This window comes from Mastomys coucha, chromosome X (genome assembly GCF_008632895.1).
Source record: "Mastomys coucha isolate ucsf_1 chromosome X, UCSF_Mcou_1, whole genome shotgun sequence".
Classification (NCBI taxonomy): Eukaryota; Metazoa; Chordata; class Mammalia; order Rodentia; family Muridae; genus Mastomys; species Mastomys coucha.
In genome coordinates this window covers 99,845,140-99,850,353 of record NC_045030.1, presented here as the reverse complement: position 1 = coordinate 99,850,353, position 5,214 = coordinate 99,845,140, and the positions used below count along the sequence as shown (strand labels likewise).

General features: G+C 38.8%; 1 long non-coding RNA gene across 2 annotated transcripts in view; it reads right to left on the bottom strand.

Annotated features, from left to right (window-relative positions):
• Positions 1-1,400: 1,400 nt before the first annotated feature.
• LOC116087078 overlaps positions 1,401-5,214 on the bottom strand; it is a 7,480-nt gene continuing 3,666 nt past the window's right edge. For both annotated transcript variants that reach the window (XR_004117245.1, XR_004117244.1), the window contains one exon: positions 1,401-1,630. This is a non-coding gene — a long non-coding RNA (uncharacterized LOC116087078). The remainder of the gene's footprint in view (positions 1,631-5,214) is intronic.

Below are 5,214 nucleotides of genomic sequence, written 5' to 3'. Positions count from 1 at the left end.
CCCTGCCCTTACACTCTACCTCCACAAACTAAACTTCTGATCCTGCCCCACCAGGTTTTCTTTTGACGTTATTTTTCTGAAACCCATACCTCCTTCACCAACCATCTCAAACTTTAGCTGTGCCAGCTTTGCTTTATAAGGATGTGTCTTCTACTGCTGAAGCCACAGGTTTAGTTGTCACAGAGACTTAAATTTGAGTCCCAGGCTCTAGAGACGTTTGGCTGCAACTTAGCAGCTGGCTGGCTCACCTGAAACCTCTTGCATCCCATTAGAGAGATGCCAGACAGGTCTCAGTGAATTGTGGGGTTAGGATTGGCCCTCAGTTTCAAACTTGGGCGAGAACCAAGTCTGTGGCCTGGATTAGAGCTGAGTTTGTAGCTGGGATTGGTGTTTGGCTTATGACCAGGCTCAAGGATCTGTCTCTTGAGTTTGTAAATTTCTTTTGTTTGCCAGCAACAGAATTCAACTCTGGCAAACTCAGGTAGGATGCTCTTCAAAACACATACAAGGATGTGTTTTCAAAACATGGAATTGGTTTTCCAAAGTGATTTGAGGCAAGCGTGACTTGACTACATCTCTTCAACCTTTTGGTGTTTCCTCGGTGCTTCAAATTCCAGAAGAAGAATCTGCCTAGGATCAGGCCACACATGGCAAAAGATAATGAAAATGCTCCAGCCTTGCAGAGAGACAACCCTGGCAGAATTATTTAAACGTACAAGATTAGAGCTAGAGTTATAATTTGGTCCCTCGAATACTTGCCAGGCAAGCTCAAGGCCTGGAGTTCAGTCTCTAGTATAGCAGGAAAAAAATAGATGCACATTATCCCATCTGATTGGTAGCACAGCCTACTCTGTGATATCACCCCACAGAATGAAAATCCCCAATCATACTTAAAAACCTTTAAGTACAAAGATGAGTTATGTGTCTTAGTGTTCATAGTGCTTTAAAAAAAAACATTGAAATGTATTCATGTTGGGGAGGGCACTGAAAATCTTAATTGTCAGTAGTTAGTGGCTGGTTAGATTAGGATTCATCCCCACCAGGGAATACTGGGCAACCATGGGGATTAATAATTACTCTGCCACAGTTGACTGTTATTGAGCGAGACTAGCAAAGGGATTAGTGGCAAGAATGCTCAATCCTACAGATACTAAAATCTTCATGTGCTCAAGTTCCTTATAAAAGTTGTGTGTTGTTTACATGCATTCGGCACACCTTGTCTTATAAATATGAAATCTTCTGTAATCTACTTGTAATACCTACATTGTACATTATAATTGCTATGTAAGTAGGGGTCATACAGGATTGCTTAGGAAACAATGACAAGAGAAAAAATAAATACATGTTCAGTATAGACACTTTTCTCCAACTATTCTGATGAGGGACTATAGAGATGGCTCAGTAGTTAAGAGCACTTATTGCTCTTACAGATGACCTGATTTTGAGGATCGAATTTCTAAACTATGAATCTTGAGGACACACAATCCAACCCATTTGTACATACTTTGCCTGCTGCGAAGGCTCTCCCAGTTATGTCTTCTCTCTAGCAGCTGTTGGAGGTGCTTGGGGTCCCATGGTCTCAGCAACATACTATGTCACTGATCTGTCTTATTGGTGAGGCGGCTGTTATCTGTGGGATGAAGCATCTTGTCATGTGTCTAAGTGCCATTCACCATCTCTTTCCAGTAGAATGCATGCCAGTATCCTTTGACCATTTCCCCTAGCAACTGACTTGTTGGTTTTGTATTGACTTATAGAGCTCTTCATGTTTTGTACAATTAGTAGCAAATGATTTCTGCAGGTTTTCATTTGTAATTTATGTAGAACCTTGTACTTTTTGCTTCTTTCTTGCCTGCCAATTGATCCTACTTTATGTAGTTGAATCATTTTATTTTTTGCTCCTGTATATTTTGCCAAGCTTACAGAGGTCATTGTATTTCTGGATTATGAAAAACACCCACCCAACTGTATTTTAATTGCTGTTAGGATTTCCTATTTATATTTAAAGAGAACACTGAGGAGAAGATACCTTTGTGGTATAAATATAACTAATATTTGGTATTCCGAATATGCATTCTTAGAAATCAAGAATAACAAGAAAGCCAGGCAGTGGTGGTGCACGCCTTTAATCCCAGCACTTGGGAGGCAGAGGCAGACAGATTTCTGAGTTCAAGGCCAGCTTGGTCTACAGAGTAAGTTCCAGGACAGCCAGGGCTATATAGAGAAACCCTGTCTCGAAAAAACAAACAAACAAACAAACAAACAAAAAAGCCCCAAAAGAATAACAAGAAAACAACACCAAAAGAGAAATGAATGATGACAACATATAATTCATAAAAGTATCTAACAGATCAACACATCTGAGAAGACATTTGAGGCAAAGTCAGTGTCCCACACTCTCCAGATTGGCAGCAGTTTAAACCCTGGAGCCGAGGAGTAGGAAAGGATGGCATGGACAAAGGCAGGTCACAATGATTGTTAAAACCACTTTAGGAAGGAAATTAGCAAGCTCTATTAAACTCTATGCTTCTACCTCCTCCGGACCCTCAGCCAGATCAACATTTCCTGAAGGTTTCTATCTCCTGTAATCCTTTCCTCTTGTGTGTAGGTTAGACCCCCTCCTCACTTTCAACTAGGGGAATACTGCAAAAGTGTTAGGATGTCACCTCCAATAGCTGAGTTGCAAGAGATGGTAAAACAAGTTCTTTGGAATGAGAAAAAAGTAGATAGGGTTAGAGACTAGGATTTACATAAAGAAAAGGAGAACATTTGAGAAGATGAAGGTATAAATAATATAGTTTAATCTTCTTACTCATAACTGATATAAGAAATGGCAATTCATTCAAAAATAGTAGTAACAATATTGAATGATATAGAAATAGATAAGATCCTTCTAAGGCACAGGGGGGAGGGAGTTGAAATACTCTGCTCTAAGGTGCTTGCTCTGTTCATGCAGTGCTACACTTTTATTAGAAAGTGGGCTTGAGTTGATGTAAGTAAATGCAAGCTGAACTCTAAAGTAAGTACAATTGATATGCTAAGAGAGGGAAAAAATGAAATCGTACAAAGTTTGAAATCAGAGAAGACAGGCAAAGAGTGGGAGTCCAAAGCCAAACAAAAATGTCCAAATGGAAAATGGGACAAAATATAGTGGCATAGAACTCACTTGTAATCCTAGCACTCAGGGAGCTGAGGCAGGAGGATGTAAAGTTCAAAGACAGATGGGCTTTACAGTGAAACCATAAAAACAAAGCAAAACAAAACAACTGCTTTCCCCTCAAAGAGGCAAATATCAATAGCAATGAATAAGAAACAGTCACAAATATGGTAGATAATGGGGATAACTTTGGTATATCAATAATCATTTGAATGAGGCCTAAATGTATTGATTAATAGACACTATTAGAATAGGGCTAAATCACAAGGCCCATGACTGAGGATGTAGCCCTATGATAGAGTACCTGCCTAGCATATGCAAAGGCTTAATTTGTTCCTCAGTCTTGTAAGACCAACCGACCAACCAACCAGCCAACTAGGAAAAAACAATAACATGACCCAGTAACACATTGCCAAAATGATTTATATTTTAAAGATAAACATGCAGGATAGATGGAGGGAGTTGTAGAGATGGCTCAGCTGCTCTACCAGAGGACTGGAATTCAATACACAGCCACTTTGTCAGATGGCTTACAACTGCCTGCTATTCCTGCCCAGGGAAATCCAATTAGTCTGGCCACTGAGGGGACGTGTGTGTGTGTGTGTGTGTGTGTGTGTGTGTGTGTGTGTGTGTGTAGGTATTTTCACACACACACACACACTTAAAAATAATAAAAACAAATATTTTAAAAGGCAAATAGACAGAGAAAGATAGAAGCATGCATCAAAAGGCAGCCAGAGTAGCTTTGTTAATTTAAGGCATAGCAAATTTCAGAACAAATAAAATTATTGGGGATAAATTGGGGATTAATGATAAAAAGAATCCAGTCTTTTTGAAGATAAAATTCCATAATATATATTTGCCTAACCACACAGTTTCAAAATACATGAGGCAAAAAGTTATAGGACAGTGAGGAAAACTAGATGAATCCACTATTATAGTTTATGCCTTTCTATCAATAATTGACAGATCCAGCCAGAAAATCAGTAAGAATATAGTTGAACTGAATAGCACCATCAATCAACTGTATCTAATTGACATTTATAGACTACTCCATCCAACAAAACAGAATACACATTCTTTCCAAACTCATGTGGAACATTCACCAAGATAGACCACATCTTGGGCCATAAAACATGCCGTAACAAATTTAAAAGAATAGACATCATACAAAGTATGCTCTCAGACCACAGTGAAATTAAATTAGCAATCAATAACAGAACGATAGCTGGAAAATCCCCAAATATTTGGAGATTAAACAATAAACTTCTAAATAACATATGGGTCAAAGGAGAAGTTTCAACATAAAAAAAAAGATTGAGGGTGGGGGATGTGCGGCTCCATGGCAGAGCATTTTCCCAGCAAGCAAGGGTTCAGTCCTTAGCACTGCAAAAGGTATTTTAGGAAAAACAAAAATTTTTAAAAAGTACAATTTCCTGAAACTTGTAGGTTGCAGCAAAAACAGTGTTTAGAGGGAAATTTGTAGCATTGAATGCACATATTCCAACGTAAGAAAAATCTAAAGTCAGTCATCTAGGTCTATATTGTAGGAAACTTTGAAAAATAACAATTTAAATCCAAAGTAAGCAGAAGAAAACATACAATAAGAAGTAGAACATGCATCAATGAGATTGAATACATATAAACAGGAAAAAGAAAAAAAACAAGCCCAAACCTGAGTCTTTGGAAATATCCACAAGACTGCTAAGCCTGGCAATAAGAGAATAAAGAAAATCCCATGTATCAGGAATGAAATGAGTACCACTATTGATAAGAGTATATCAGTAGCAGGTAGTCCTGGAAAACTATGAACAACTGTGGCTACAGATTGAAACATGAAAGGGACAGATTCTGTGGCTTGCTTTTGATTAAGTGGGAGATAGCAAAAATGCTGAGATGCTGCTCCAGAGGATAAGTTAGAAAAAGAGACTGTGTCCTATCATTGTGCTCTCTCCCTCTCTCGTCTCTGTCTCTGTCTCTCTGTCTCTCTGTCTCTGTCTCTGTCTGTCTCTCTGTCTCTCTCTCTCTGTCTGTCTGTCTGTCTCTCTCTCTCTCTC